At 39.5% G+C, this 17,355-nt stretch overlaps 1 protein-coding gene across 3 annotated transcripts in view; it reads left to right on the plus strand.

The window, feature by feature from the left end:
- Window positions 1-17,355, plus strand: part of IQCH (IQ motif containing H) — a 4,045,691-nt gene that overhangs the window by 3,874,903 nt on the left and 153,433 nt on the right. The gene's annotated exons all lie outside the window — the stretch shown is intronic.

Consider the following 17,355-nt stretch of genomic DNA (forward strand, 5'->3'; position numbering starts at 1 on the left):
GACCCGGAGGTCATTTAAAGCCTACCATTTCATCCCAATGTAATACCATGAAAATGCGAGTCAATACCCAAGATTGCATTCAGTGAATACTGCACATGTCCAGGAGGGTTATGGGTGATATCTTCCAGTCTGTCAGTCCCATCGTAGGTCCTTCTTCCAACCACAAGAAAAAGTTAAGCAAACAGCCTTTGCCATCACAGTAGCCAAGCAATTTTCCTCAGTTGCAAGTAGATGACTCTGCTGTGCCCATTAGTTGTACCTCAGACCAGTCATCTTTTACCCCAGATCCCTCTAGTGTAACATCTATAGCCACTATGGACCAGGGGTTAACCACTGCTTCTGTGGATACTGAGGTCTCCTCAGTAGGCAAGGGAGAGCCACTCCTGTTGGTCCTATGAGAGGGAACAGGAAAGGCTTCCCTGTCTTGTTAGAATGTTGTGCCCATCCCTAGGGAAGCTGTTGATGCCATTAATGACACCAATGGTCCAATTTTTCCTACCAAAAAGAAACAGAAAACTAAATATGTATCTACTCCTCCTCAAATTTCCTCAGACAGGAGCAATTTACTGGGTCTGGCACAGGGTTTAAGTCAGGCTATAGATCCTTCTTCTAAAACAGTGTCTGGTAAAAGAAAGAGGGATACCTCCTTTCCTGAAGAGGTTCAAGATTCTGAACGTGGACAGGAGGATGAAGGGGACAGATACACAGTTTTCTCCTCAGATTTCTGTTTCACACTCAGAGAAGAGCTCAGTTTCTGAATCTCCCTGTAGAGAGTTCTCTTTCTCCGAAACCATTTTTAGAATGTGCCAGTGTTTTCTCTGGGAGAAAACTAAGGCTTCTCAGTCCCTGAAAAATACTACGAATTAATACAGAAGGAATTTCTAGAAACTGCCTGCATTCCTCCTGTTCTGTCAGCTTTGGAATATGTGTCTGCTACTGCCTGGATTTTCCTGTCAGTCAGAACAGTCTGCCCCAAAAAGACAGATAGGATGTATAAAGTTCCTCAGTCTTTCAAGCTTTTATACACTCCTCCCAAACCTTATCCAATAGCTATATCGTAATTAATCCTTCTGCTGCAAAAGATTTAGATCTGATGTTGCCTTTTCCTTCCATTCCTCAATGTATAGATTTCAGATCTGACCTCAAATCTGACTTCTGCCACTTCTAAACTTTGGATTTGGTGCTCAGGTTCCTCCCCTTATCCATAATCCCTGTGGTAAGGAGCAAGCTACCTCAGATCTTGTTTGCCATGATAAATGATTAATGGATCTTTGGTGCTAAGGAAAGATTTAATAGGATTTTTGCCTAAAAATAAGTATTTATTTTTCATTTGGAGTTGTCTTTCATTACTCTGTCATACATCCAACCCCTCTACTAGCATTTTATTCATATTGTCTTCCCCCGTTTCTTTTTCCCCCTCCCCCTTGCATGGGACGCTGTTAGAAAAGTAGATATCCTCTTAGTGTATTCTTTACATTGATTAAAAAAGGTTATTTTGTCTATGTTTTACCTTTTTACTTCTTCTAGGATAACAGATTAGTCTTCACAGTTTAAAAAAATATATGGCTTGCTCACACAAGCTCCGAAACTCAGATGCCATGAAAAGTGCATCAGCTGTTTAAGTCCATCACAACTGGAATCTCCTGCTCCATTTGTGAGGCCTTTGGCCAATGGGCAACTGATTACAGGAGAAACAAACTTATTTTGAAGGGGGTACTTCAGCCTTCAACAGGAGACAATTCCCCCACTGGACTGGGAAAGTCTTTTGCTGCTTCTTCTTCCTCTTCTCTTTCTTCAACCAAAAAGGTATCTGATAAGTCAGAAGATAAAATGAGAGATCTGGACAAAGAAAAAAGAAAAAGAAAAGTGTAAGACATCTAAGAAAAGGTGTGATTTCTTTCCAAACAGACAGCATGGTAGTTATTTGGTGCATCAACAAGGGAAGGACCAGATCTTATCTGTTGTGTCAAGAGGCCTTGAGAGTGTGGCAATGGGCAATATCTTCTTGCTCCTTTCTAATAGCTGTGCACAAGGTAGGGATCCAATCCAATATCTTTGCAGACAAACTGAGCAGGTTGATTCTACTCCTCCACAGGTGGCTCCTCAATCCATTAGTAACAAAGTAGATTTTCAGCCGTTGGGGGCTGACCTTGCTGCAATCTCTTTGCTTCTTCCCAGGGAGTCACCCAGTGAGGCTGTCATGCATTCTCAGCCCCTGGGACTCCTTTATGCTTTTCCTCTGACACCCATGATTCTAGAGTTTCTTCAGAAAGCAACCACTGTGAAGGTCACAGTCATCCTCATGGCCCTTATTGACCTCAACGAGTGTGGTTTACCTTCCTCTGACCTCATCTAGTCCATCCTCTCTGGATGCTGGTCATGGACCCAGATATAATTCTCTCACCCATCGGGGTCACCTCACCGGAACATTCAGTCCCTCAAACTAACCACATGGTTTCTCCATTTCCAGTGATGGTTTGACATTCTAGGTTTTCATCTTCAGTTGTTCACATTTTGTCCTCTTTCCAAAAACCCTCTACTAAGAAAACTTTCAAAAGCAAATGGAAAAGGTTTTCTATTTGGGTGGTTGTGAGTAATATTGACACCTTCTCAGCCCTTCTTCCAGCAATTCTGGATTTTCTTAACCATCTTTTTTCAATGTGGATCACCATCAAAGTACAATTAGATTTGATATCCTTTTTCCACATGGGTAAAAATCACATGACCATAGCATCTCTTGGATTATCCAAGGCTTTCGTAAGAGGAACCTTTCCTTTACATCCTCTTGTTACAGATCCATTTCCTCCCTGGGACTTTACTATTTTACTACAAGCTTTGACTGGTCCCACATTCAAACCTGCTGCTAGTGTTTCCTTATTTTTTTTTATCATGGAAGACCTTATTTTTGGTTGCTGTCACCTCTGCCAGGAGAATTTCTGAGCTTCACTCCATGTCCTCAAAACCTTCTTACCTAATTTTTCACAAAGACAGAGTGTACCTAAAAACCAACCCCTCTTTTCTCCATAAGGTGACTTCTGAATCATCTATCAACCAGTCCATAAATCTTCCTGTGCTCTTTCCAAATTTTTCAAGGATGAATATACATTATATTTGCTAGATGTTCATTGTCAGTCACATTTCTACTTAAATCTGCCAAATTATTTCAGGAAATCTGACCAATTATTTGTATCTTTTTCTACTGCTAAGCTTGGAAAAGGAGTCTCCAAAATCACCCTTTCACATTGGGTATCTCAATGCATATCTTATGTCTATCAAGAAAGAGATCAATCACTTCCTACAATTCCAAAAAATACATTCCACTAGATCTTTGGTTTAATCTACAGCCTTCTTTTGTAGTGTACCAATCAATGACATTTGTGCTGCAGCTACCTGGTCCAAGATTCATACTTTCATCTCACACTACAGGTTGGATATGCAGTCCAGGTCTAGGGCCTGTTTTGGTTCATCTGTACTCTGAAATATCCTTCCGTAAGATCACCAGTTTAATAAAGTAGCTGAGGATTCTATCCCATACATTGAGGAATGGAAAGAAAAGATGACAACAGATATGAAAGTTCTGTACACACCATAATAATACATCTGTGTTGTCTGTTTCCATCCTTCCTCAACTGCCCACCCATCACCCCTCTTCCTTTTTTGTGTATAGTTTCTCACATTATCATACCTACAGAATTCTAGCTGACCAAGTCTTGACTCCTGGAGTTGTTTCTCTCTCTTGTTCTCTCTCTGTCGCTCTCCAGGCTGGCAGTTTTTTTATGTCAGATACCTTTTTTGGATATTCTCTTTTTTTCTTTCCTAAATTTCTGTTTTTGGTGGGCAAGCTTGGTCTGAGGTAGTTTGCTCTTTACACAGGGATTATGGGTAAAGGGAGGAGCTTGAGCAATGGACCCTTCCCCCAGTATGAGACCAAGTACTTAGCCAGTTATTAAAGTTATAAGAAAGTGAATAATTTGTGCTATACGAAATGATGAAGTAAGTGGCAGACTGTTAAGAGAAACAGGCATGATCTTATCAAAAGATGTGAATGTGTGCCGGGCGAGTGAAAATACCAGTTTTCAATTAAAAGAATTAACCAAGAAAAGAATGTGTGACAAATAAGGTTAAATTGTGAAATGAAAGCAGGATATGTTGTAACAGCAATAGATATGACAGAGAGCAATATAAGAATGAAAATCCATAATGGAAGCCAGACTTGATTTCACATATTCAGTTCAAACTTGCAGTAGGTATGGTTATAAGCATGACATGAATAGTTATCTTGCCTTTAATAAGTTCTGATGAAACTATACAAAAAATAACATTTCTATAAAGTGCGTAAATGTAAAAAAGTGTGTTTAAAAGAATTTGCTTATTGTTGAACAGAAATATGAAAATGAACTATTTGTGGGCCAGCCTGAATAAGTGGTAATACATGATAATGTGATATCTTAAAGTGGGAATGTGATAACTTGATTTTTGAATCCACAGCTTCCAGTTTCCTGCTAAACTGCCGTGCACTGACACATTTCTTTGTGGTTACTGCTGGATCATTTTTTTCTAACTACAGATTGTATTTATGTACTTCTAAATACAAACAATCCCAGAAAAACTATATTTCCTCACTTCTACAAATGTATTTTTTCAATCTTGCCGGCATGTAACATTTGGATGTTCACCACAATGCATAATAAACACCACAGACTCTGAAGATATGTCACCAGCCACTATGAGGTCTTTACTTTGCTTTGCAAAAGAAGTGTACTGCATGATCTGCAGTATCCTGCAGCAAGATATTAGCTCTGAAAAAATAAACTCCCTCCTGCAACAGCAAGGCACTGATGAGTACCAATGTGTTGTAAATAGAGAATCAGATTTAGATGATGGAATATGACCAGGAGAAAGAAATACAGGACATGTGTGAATGAAATGGAACCAAAGGGGACAAAGGAAGGAATGATATTGGGGTCTATATCAAAATTCCGAAGAGGTAAAACGCCGAACATGAAAACATCAAACTCTAAATATCAAATGGTGAAAATAGCGAAGCCCTGGAACATCGAAATCTTACCTAGGGCAAGATTTTGGTGGGCTGTTCCATGGCTTCGCTATTTCCTCCACTGTGGTGCAAGAGTTACCGACCTTAGGGTTAGGGTATGAGTTAAGGTAAGTGTCTAGTTAGTAATGTATGTATGGTGTAGTGTAGGGTTGTGTTTTTTTAACTGTATGTGTGTGTATTAATTAGTTTGTTTGAGTATAGATTCGTAGGGTATCTGTGCGATAGTTACGGACCTTAGGGTTAGGATGCGGATTAAGGTAAGTGGATAGTTAGTAATGTGTGTGTGGTTTAGTGTGGGGTTGGATTTTGTTAACTGTATGTGTGTGGTTTATTTATTTTGGTGTGCTTGTGTTGTGTGTATGTTTCTCGGAACACCAAATCTTTTCCCTGGGAAAACAATTCGCTATTCTGAGTGTTCAATGTTTTTAATATTTGAAATTCCAAGTTCGAACATATGGTGTTCAACATTTTGGAATTTTGAATGTATGATATAGACCCTGATATTGGTACTGATAACAAAGGGAGGAAAATAACTATGGAAGAAAAGAAATGAGTTGTCAAACTGCTAGAGGGATTCTGGATACCTAAGAGAGCTTATAATTTTTAATTATTATAGCTTCAGGATTTTAATAAGGCTTTGTGGTACTAGAATAAATGAAAAAGACAAGGAAGATGTGTTTGTTAAATGTAGAATAAAAATAATTAGGATGGGGCATGAAGATGAGATATAAAGATATGGTTCTGTGAAGAGAGAATGTTTGATCTGTAAGAGAAAACTGCACATGTGCACCAGTGTTTTAAGTAAGACTAAGGCACGAGAATAAAGAAATGGATGACTCTTTTATCAGGGATCCTCCCTGGTATGTCTGTGACTAAGATTATGGTTCTTTCCACTTCAGTTTGGTGTATTTTTTCATGAGCATGCTTTCTGCACCAGTCACACACTGCACTAAGCGAACACACCTACCTCTGAGCCTGTCATTCTTTTCTACTGCTCACATAGTTCAGATCTTAATCCTGACAGTCATCAAAGAAAAGACTAAATGTGCTCTATTCAAAGCCCCCAAACTATCTAACTGTTCAGATGACTGCCAAATTTTGAGCCACAATACAAACCAATACTGTCTCTTACTGCTTAGGTTTACACGTTTACATAAAACCCTGCTGTAAGTACTAGCAGTTTAAGATAGTCACTCACAGACACTGGAGCTTTTTGCCCATATCATTAGTCTGAAAAAGCAGCAGTTGAAATTGCCCAACAAAGAAGTCAGTTAGACGACTTCTCTCACAGGCCAAGGCCTATATTGGACAACATTCAAAAGGCTAAAGAATTGGAGGACAAACCTTGGTGGTAAGCCCATTTCTGAGATCATGACCCATTCCCTGCACATTGCATCTTTTCCCTGTACTAGCAACAGATCAAGTTCACATCCTTCCTTCATTTGGGCAGACGATAAATAGCCTGGGAGTGGTGCATCCTTGGAACCACCATGAAGGGTATATTGCCCAGATGCAAGCATCACAAGTCCTTAACCAGTCTTTTGGAGAACACTCAAGACTGGCCTGTTCCTAACGAGCAGCCTTTCGAGTCTTTGAGTCAGCTAGCCATAATTTTGGTGGTAGAATTCATGTCCAAGTATTAACTCCATGCTTCCTCCTGGGTTCAGCAAAGTTCAGTGGACCAGACTCAGGAGGGTCCACTGCATTCTCCTGTACTAGGATCTGTGGTTCACATGTGCTAACCCTAACCATTCCCTTGCCCCTAACCACAACCCTATTACTGTTATACTAATGTCTGTTTTTCTTACACTTCAGTTCCATAACACAGATATATTCTCATCTCAATGAAGTTTTTCTAAGAATAGGTCCAGCTAGGCAAGCTTCATCTGAGAACAGTAGTAGATTCTTAAGACATGCCTAGCTAGACTTGCTTGCTATTTTCATGAACTTAAGTTTTCTGGCTTTATAGACTACGTCTGTGTTTAAGGAATCATGAATCATATACGCTTCCTCAGTAAATAAATCAAATTAGTAACAGTGCTGTATAATAGACCACAAGCAAGAACTGTTACTCAAGGCATATTGTCTCTTCCTTTCAGTTTTCTGAAAAAGAATAGGTAGGATTTCTTGCTCTCCCTTCTTCTGTTTATTATACCTATTGAACCTCTATCTTCAACTACCAGAAATGTATTAATATAACAGGCAAATGAGGTCACCTCTAATCTCTCATTTGCAGATAATTGCATGCAGAGAAGGACTATGAAGTGCTTCTCAGTCTACTATAAAATTTATATTGTGCCTGACTGGTAATACACATGAAATAGAGATGTTTCCAGCCAATTCCAAGAACAAAAAAGCAGAGTAAGGATTTTCTTTTTACTGCAGTTAACCCATGAAGATATATCTAAAAATCAATATAAAAGATAACAGAAGTCAGCCTGAAGCCCCCTTAAGAATACCCAAATAGCTTTTATTTGTAAAAATTGTACAGAAAATTTGATTGCATTCAAAATATGTCCTACAACAAGGAATGCATACTCTCCTTGATTAGATTTACCAAAGTAGATGAATACCAAATGAAAAAACATATACTTTAAAAAGCAGCCAGGAAAGTAACATCCAGACTGAGAAATGCTTGAATAAAAGACATATCTGATAAAGATGAGTTTGTCAATAACTAAACCACATTTGATAAAAATTAGGTTATCAATAACTAGAACTATATGGGCATACTAACAAGAATCTGAGCTTCAAAACTTCAAAAATCATGCCAGTGCTACATTTAAATGCATTCATCAAAATTTCAGTGCTCTATAAAAGAGTATAGTTGATCGCTTCAGAATACAGAAATACTGAAACCAGACTAACTGGAATACAGAATACTTGCCATGGGAAATCTCATTAAGTATGCATTCACCAAACTGGATGGATACGCTGTAGATCAAAACTGCAAGATTAAAAGCCAATTTACTGTTGGCTATGCAACACTGTGCTACCCTAATAAATCTTTAATAGATTTCTTCATACACAGAATTCAGTGGTAGGAACTCACTATCCCCATAGATTATTACATAAAAAACTATCCATTCTATCTATTATTTATTTATTTTATATGTATAAACCTTGTGAGTGAACTGATGCAAGGAACATTTTTATCCCTGACCCAGACAAAGCTGGCAGTGACAGTACACATGCATAAGAAAAAAAAGATATGCATATAAAAATGCAAGCTGATTAAACAATACATACGGCATAGAGTGTACTGAGTTAATAAAGAATATGTAATATGGTACATTATAGTTGCATCTAAAGATGGTATTAGACATATACAAAAAAAGAACAAAAATTAAAATGTTATTCACTTATTCTGAGGTGTAACTTGTTTGTATCCAATTTGATTTGTATACAACATCACAAGAGAACATACAGAAAATCATAATGTTGTGATATATAGAGTACAGTGAAGTAGGCGGGGAGAAATTATAGTAGCAGAAACTATAATGCAAACAATAAAACTAAAAAATAGGTATATGCTTAATAAAAAGGAATATAGTTACATAAAGAGCTAGACGCCTGACTACTCTCCCCTTAACGTATTATGTTCCCAGTACTGAAATGGAGAAATTAGGAAAGAAGAAAGAAGACATAAAAATCACTGCTCTTAGCTTATTAGGTCAGTACCTTAGTGGTAGCAACCTAACAAGCAACTACAACCACCGAACAGACACACCCTAAAGGTTCCTAAGAGACTTCAAAACTGGGGACAGTGTTACAAACCATTTTTGGCTCATAAATGCAATAATGTTAACCAAACAATAAAGTCCATTGTGTGTGTGGGTATTCCTAATCCATTTTAACTCCACTTTAAGAGTACATTGTTTCACATCTACTAAATTCTACAAATACAGAACAATCAGAAATATTTTCTTAGCTTCCCTGCTATGTCTGTACTCTATAAATATCAGTTCTTCTCTGCAGTCAGTACAGAGCAAAGGACAAGTATAGTCATTAAAAGCATTCCTTAGTTAATACAGAGCAATTATCAGGAGACGTAAAATCTCAGATACTAGATTTACTTTTCTGGCCAGCCAACTGGTAATTTATTCAAAACATCCAAACTGCTTGCACCCATGTGTGCTGTAAGTAAGTGTGTGTTTGCATCTCAAGAGAGATTATTATCATTTCCAGAATTATCTTGCATTCCTGAATGTCATGGCAGACTCTGGGTTACCATAACCCTGAAGAAGAGAATGAATGAATGAATGAATGAATGAATGAATGAATGAATGAATGAATGAATGAATTACAAAGAAAAATAAATTTGCAGAATCCTAACAAAAGGCATAACATTAAACAGTTCTTTATACAATGGACCTGTCCTGTTTCTGAAAGATAGTTCCAAAGAGATTCAGTACCTGCCCAGCAGTCTTGCACCCAAATTACAACAAAAGAGAACAGTCACGTATCATTCATTACCTGCTATCATAAGCTGGCAATTAGCTGATATTTAAATGAGGCAAGATCATGCACAAGTGTCATTTATAGGTTCATAAGTTGGTACTGGGCTATCTGCCCGAAGGCATATATTAGCCCAGCCACATTGTGCGGTATTCACCGCCCCTTTAGTAGTTCCCTAGACCCTTGTACTAGCAGCTAATACCCTTGGCCCCTATCTAGTAGTGCTGTTGGTGTGATCCCCGGTGTGAACTTTCTGTTACCCATCCACTCATCAAGGTTCCTCTTGAAGAGTGATAGTGAGGGGCTCTGTCTTATGTAGATCAGGACCCTGTTCCATAGTAAGGGAAGTCTCTGCGAAGGGAATCTATCCCTCCAGCATGTTCTATTCATTGTTGTGTTGAGGTTTATATCCCTAGAGCGTGTAACAAGCAAATGCATGTCTACACCAAAACATATTAATTTGATGAAACCCATGATTGAAACAGACGCAGGCAGAGACGGGCGTCCAAGATTTGAAGGCTACCGTGGTTACATAGCTCAACTATGAGCTATTGATTTTTTGCACATCATCAAGCACTGCCCAAGTAATGATCTACAAAAGGTTCAAGCAAAACTTTAGACAACAGAGCAAAATCCTGATAGGCCATAGCCATAGCCTTTCCTTCGTCTACTGCTTTTATCACCCAGAAAAAAAAATATCCTTTTATCAATTTGGCCTGACCTTTCTACTGTGACTTCATATTGTTTTGAGTCCTGTACCTCCTATGCTCATACAATATTTGTATAATTAATATTTGGTTTCTTAAAATTTACTTTGTAGTATGTCCTTCTATTGAAATTATGTTAATAGGTCTGTTGTTTCCTGTATCTGAGATGCTACTACTCCTCCCTGCATGAAGTACATAATTTTTTGTTAATTTATACAAAGGCACTTGACCTTGCACAGCAGGTACGCAGGTAATACAGTACCTAATGTAGAGCAGAAATTAATGTAGTAGAAGAGCACTATTGTTGTATAGGTTATGCTAGAGTGGTCTCAACACAAAAGACAGTAGTCACTGTAGCAACTTGTATTTATATTCCTATATTACATTATTTTTTGTGGCACTAGAAAATATAGCTAGATAATATGCATTTAACAGATGTACAATGAATTAAATAGCTTATGATGCAGTTGTTTCAGAAGCATGTTCATTCCAGTTTGATCTTTTCATGTCGCTACTTCTGTGGAATCCGGATTGCATATAAAGTTTTTGGCCCATTAAGGTGCTTGACTTTCATTTTTAGATATCATAATCAGCTGATCAGAAACTTCAGTAGAGAGGAAAAAAGCTAATATTTATTTCCCTCAGGATCTGATATTGTCTTTTCCATCCACCTTAACCTTTAAAATTCGACAGCCAACAATCTTAGAATCTTCATATTCTGAAGATCTGCCTCCTCTCCCATAATGCCCTCGGAAGCTCCTCATATCCTGTTTACCTTTTCCAGTGATAGACATACTCAACAAGGCTTTGCAGAGACAAGTTTATAATTCTCCTATTTTTGATTCCTTTCAGCCATTCTCCTGTCCCTTTTGTTATTTGTCAGCTAGATGGTTAAGGTTTATCTTTCTTGGTAGATGCTTCCCTTTCTAGGTAAACTTTTGCTCTGCTATTTTAGCTGGCTTTCATTCCCACCCTTTTCTCCACATATTTAAAAAAAAACTTTCCTCCTTCGAGTTTTCTTCTTGCGAGTGCTTTCTTTTCCTACTTAGTATATTATTGCACTCTGCTAGTCGTTATTGTACTCTCTTTTAGTCATTGTAGAGTTGGGTTTTTACTCTGTTGGTTGCAGTGATGATTGTTCCTTGTACTGATCCCTTGGATAAGACTTCAGTTTTTAAGAAATGTGTGTGGTGTGGGCACAAGCTGCCCCTTAGGATACACAAGACAAGTATGTATATGACTTGGTAATTAGCATTTAAGTGTTAAATGTCAGGCTTCTGCAACCTTCAGGTCATGGTCCTTAACTGATCACCAGGCTACATTAGTTGTGAAATGCTTGTTACCAGCTGCTTCAGCTACTACTGCTCTTTCTACAGCCCACCTCTCCAGGTAGTAGAAATGAATAAGGGAAAATATAGAGAATGAGAGAGGGGGAGATAGGGACAAGACAGAGAAAAGGAAAATGTGTTGAGAGTGAAATGTTGAAGATAAAAGAGAGACAGAAGAAGACACCCTTGGAGCAAAAGCCAGATCTGAAAGCCCTAAGGCCTTTGATGACTCCATCTTCCTTAAAAGTGCTGGAGCCAGTGCCTCCTCAGCACTGGTCTCCATCCTTATTGATGTCAGGCGTGGATCTGACCTCACTGTTTCCTACTGAAATTCCAAGCCTCTTTTTAGCAGCAGCTGCAGCTTTGGGTCAGATCCACTCATCTTTCATGGCCATAACACCAGAGCCTGAGTTTTCTCTGGAGCTATCTCTGCACATGGTCAGATCCTCACCTTTTGAGATCCAGGAGGTGCCTTTTCAGTTATCTAAACCCAGCCAGCCTGCTTTCATGTCTTCCTCCCAGTACACTAGATCTACTAAGAGCATCAAGAAAATAGACTTAGATCAGCTCTTCAGAAACTTCTTAAAGGTTCATAAGTTCATAAGAGGTTGCTAGGCTAATGGCCCTAGGGCCTTTGCAAGCCTAGCCATATTATTCCCATGTTCCCTAATTGACCTTGGTTAGATGGTCATTATTTGCAGAACGAGTCTATAATCAGCACTGACTGCCCCTGTCCATGAGGGACATAGGTGCCACCCCGGGGGTGAATTTACAGTCTCCCATTCAATTGTCTAGGTTGCACTTGAATATTGTCATTGAGGAACTCTGCTTCACGTGAATTGGGAGTTTATTCAAGATGAGAGGCATTTTTTGGGAGATATATCTGTTTCTCTAGAAAGTTCTGTTAATGTCACAGGCTAGGTTGAGATCCCTGGAGTGAATGACTCTTGTCCCATTTGATTTGTGGGTGTGCAGCATTTCCATTAGGGCAGGATCAGAGACTGTTCTGTAGGCCAGCCACAAGTTGTCTCTCAGCAGCCTGTAGGATATAGAGTGTAGGGACAGGGCTTTCAATCTTTCCATGTAGGTCATGTTTTGGAGGCTGTGAATTTTCTTGGTTAGAAACCTCTGTGGTCTGTCCAGCTGCTGCAGGTGGTTGGTGAGGTATATGCAAAAGAGAACATTGTACACTATTAGTGGTCTGATGTGGGTCAAGTACAGAGGAGTTATAACATCCTTAGTCTTGAATGTGATTCCCTTACATATGAGATGTGCCACGAAGAAGGCTGACATGGTGATCGAAGTTTACATTGTTAGCAACCTGTGTTCCCAAATCTTGCACCACTGGGTTTGAGCCTGGGGGAGGGGGGGGTGCTGTCAATACTGTAATTTGCAGGGATTTCCTCTTTGCCAAAGGGGATATTAATGCACTTATTTGCATTTAGTTTTAGTCCGTGGCTTTGGCACTAATCCTTTGTCTGTATTAGCCCCTTTTATAATATGTTAACATAATTTTGGGACTCGATGATTGCTCCCAGTTTGCAATCATCAGTGAACTTGGTAAGATAGGATTCAATCTGAAGGTTTTTGGAGTTGTCTCTGCCCCCTCTGTGCCTCTGCTCTAGATAGCTCAGCTCTGGTCTCAATGTCTGATCCCACCAGGTTGGCAGCTGGTACAAGGGCTTCCCCTTGGGTTCTCAAATCCAAAGGCATCTCTAGCTAGCTGTTTGGCTTCAGCATCAGCATTTGACTTTGGAGGAAGGATTCTATCTTGCTCAGAAATGGATTCCTCTTTTCCTTTGTTGGATCCATCCTGATCCTCCCAGTTGCTTGGGGCCTGGTTTCTCATGAGTTGGTCTTGGCACAGCCCGAGTCATTGACGTATGGCCAGCCCTAGCCTACAGTCTCCCTGGGCTCTTCTCTGTGAGGTGCCTAAGAAGAGTCAGTGGAAGACCTTACTGAGAACTAGGACCTTGATGATAGGGAAGGGTCCCCTAAAATCATCCATAAAGATGCCTCTTTTCGTGATTTATTGGAATTAATGAGACAGTGGGGGGTTGGACCACTGAAGTCCCTTCTTTATTGGAGTTGATTTTCCGCAAAGCCTTTGTGATGGGTCCATTCACTTCTTGGGTGGTTCCACCTCTAGATGCCCCCATAGACATCATATTCAGGAGGGCTTGGAGAGAGCCTGATGTGGTGGAGCTGATCCCCTGTAAATTGGACAAGGTATTGGTACCCTTAAGTACATGTCATTGTGGAGTGAAGGTCCCTCTGTGGATGCAATTTTTGTTGCTGCAGCCCCAAGAAATATGATCTCAGAAATACCCATCCTTTCTTACTAAGATGGCCTAGGAGTCTTCCCTGAACCAGTCCACTGACTTACTTGTCTTCTTTCCTAAATTCAGTAATAAAGGCGAATATATGCTTCATTGTCTTGACATACGTCGTCAGTTAAGGTTTTATCCACACAGAGCCAAATTTTCTTAGAAAATCCAACCAACGTTTTATGTCCTTTCCTAAGGCAAAACATGGTTAACCAGGTTCAAAAGTTACTTTATCCAGATTTATTTCTAATTGCATAGCATTTGTGTATTTCTTAAAAGGTATTCCATTATCTATTTGACCTAAGGCCCATTCTGCCAGTACAGTAGCTACCACTATGGCCTTTTTTGCTCTCAGGTCTTTGCATGACATTTGTGCAGCAGCCACATGGGCTTCTACTCATACATTCATCACTCAGTACAAGGTGGACATCTATTCTCAGTCCAGATCAGCCTTTGGCTCCACCATATTGTGAAATGCCTTTGGCTCCACCATAGAAACAGAGCCTGGGTCAGCTGGAGAACAACTAAAGCCCCACTTGACCATCTAAAATATCGTCAACTCAGGAATGATATAAAAAAATCTATTTTACTAGATAAAAAAAGCTTCTACCAAAATCTCCTACAAAAACACCAAAACAACCCTCAAAAGTTCTGGGCGGGCTTAAATAAACTACTTCATCCAGGTCATTCTACCACCCCAACCCCGGCTAACCACACCCATAGTTCTCCAGAGACCATAGCTGGTGCTTATAATAACTTTTTCACTGAAACAATCCAATCCCTAACAAATCAACTAACCCCCACAAACTTAAACCACACCCCTAATCTACCCAATAATCACCCCCAATTTAGTTTCCAGCCAATAGCCACTAGTTTTATTAAAACATTTATAAAAAAACTAAAACCTACCACCCTCGCTGCTGACCTCCTCCCTGCAGAGTACCTAAAAATAGCTGCAGATACCATTGCATATCCTATATCTATCCTTATCAACAGAACCTTATCTGAAAGCGCTATCCCCTTCCTCTGGAAAATATCCCACGTCATCCCACTCCATAAAGGTAGTAGTTCTACAGACATGTCCAACTATAGACCCATTGCCATTCTTTCCCCACTAACCAAAATAATGGAGAAATGTGTATGCAAGCAACTAATGCAATACCTTACACAGAATAACTTACTATCCAACTCCCAGCATGGTTTCATGCCATACCACAGCACCACCTCAGTCCTCCTTTCCTTTACTAATGCCATAAACCAAAACAGGAATGACAATAGGCTATCTCCACCCTCTTTCTTGACCTATCAAAAGCCTTTGACATGGTCAACCATGAACTTCTCATTCTTTCTCTAAAATCTATTTCCCTCAATAAGTACGCAATCCAGTGGTTCCAGTCCTACCTGACTGGTAGACAACTGGCGGTACTATGGCAGGGCAAACTCTCCAGCCAGCTACTTCTCACACTTGGTGTCCCTCAAGGCTTCATACTAGGTCCATTACTCTTCTCTATTTTTATCAACAACTTTCACACTGCTATTCCTAAAGTTACCTGTATTCAATATGCAGATGATTCCACTCTGATCTGCTCTGCCAACTCCCCAGCCGAACTGCAAATCCTAACCAAAAATACATTTAACACTATTGAGAACTGGCTTGCCAACCAACGCCTACTGCTGAACCCCAATAAAACTAAACTTCTACTCTTCACCCCCACTAGTAGATCTGCCACACTTTCATTCTCTGTCACGTCTAACAATGGTACCACTATCTCCCCAGATCAACACACCAAACGTCTAGGGGATATCATAGACAATAATCTCAAATTTGACCTACAGGTCAACAAAACCATACAGACCATCAATAAGAAGCTTGGATCACTGTATAAAAACAAGACATTTTTAACCCCACTGGCTAGGAATGCAATCGCCCGGTCAGACCTACTCTCTACTCTTTTATATGCCTTGCCTGTACTCTCAAACCTCAACAAATCTGAACTAGGTAAGCTGTCCCATAGCTACAACCATATTGCCAAATTCGCCACTGGCTCCACCTAGAGAACACACCACTGCCAGAAGCTGAAACAACTAGAGTGGCTAGAACTGCCCAGCTTAATTCAATTCAATCAGCTCTTAATAGCGCACTTCTGTACCACCCTGAGGATACCCCCTCACTTACAAATATTATTAAGCCATATAGCAACCTGAGATCCCTACAGTCAGCCAACAAACTACTGGTCCAAACCCACAAAGCTAATAACTTTGCTGGTGAATCCCTGTTTGCCAACTTTGTTGGCAAAACCTGGACTTCATTGTCAAACAATATAACTCTACAATCCTCCAAGTATCTTAAAAAAAAAAAACCCTCAAACAGTATCTCAAAGTGAACTGGCTTTGCCCATGTACTAACCCTGATTAAGTTCTAAACTTAAAGCATAATCTGTAAATATCATAACATACAACTACATTACCAAGCTCTATATCTAATCTGACGTCTCTTGCTTTTAATTGTGTCTCTCCATGCGAATTATGAGCCCCTACTAGGGAACACTACTAAGCCATTGTACATAGGCACTTTGTTTTATATTTTCTAATGTTATCCAACTTCTTGTGTAATCTATGTAAGTTCGTCTATTTGGAGCTTTTCTCCCCAGGCCTCCGCCCAAAATGGACATGTATCTGATCGGACTATCCCGGTAAACAAATGTAAAATAAATACATATTGTGAAATGTTCTGACCAAGGGCCACTCAGTTGAATGGTTGGGGACTCTTTCCCAAAGACAACTTCAGATAAGATTGTTATATTCTTAACATAATGCTAGATCTGTATTGACTTCTTTCTTCCATTTCAACAATCCCTCCCACCTTCCCCCTTCCAAATTGTCACTTATCTTCTGGGTTTGAGGTAGACCTAGTGCATCAGCCTGAGGTCTGATCTTAGAAACATTGTTGCTTCTCTCCCTGTTAAGCATATGCTATTATCAGATTTTAATACTAAGTTTCTTTTGCATAAGCAATATTGGGATTATTCTAGGCAAACTCGATCTGAGGAGCTTCAGGTAGGTAGGGCATTGTGAGAGAGGAGAAGGAGCTTCAGTTTATGAAGAGTCTAAAATTGCCAGCTGTCAAATCTGTCAGATCCAAACACCTAAAAGTTGAGACAAACAGAAGACAACACAGATCTATTATTATGGTAGGTTTATAACTTTTGTTTCAGCGACATTGGAGTCAGTTATCCATTCATGGGTTAAGGAAAGGCTTTGTCCCTTGAAAACCTTTCCGAGTGTTTGACAGATTTGGAGAAAATGATATTTAAACAGAACTATACAGTTTCTCATCATGAAACAGTATTCCAAGGTGATGTCATTCAACCCCTTACTTCTTCTTAGCCATCCAAAAGAATTATTATGTTTTGACCTAAAGTACATGTTGCTGTCACAGAAATGTTGTTCATTTATTACACACAGCACTATAAAATATT

This window comes from Protopterus annectens, chromosome 7.part0 (genome assembly GCF_019279795.1).
Source record: "Protopterus annectens isolate FY-2018-M chromosome 7.part0, PAN1.0, whole genome shotgun sequence".
NCBI lineage: Eukaryota > Metazoa > Chordata > Ceratodontiformes > Protopteridae > Protopterus > Protopterus annectens.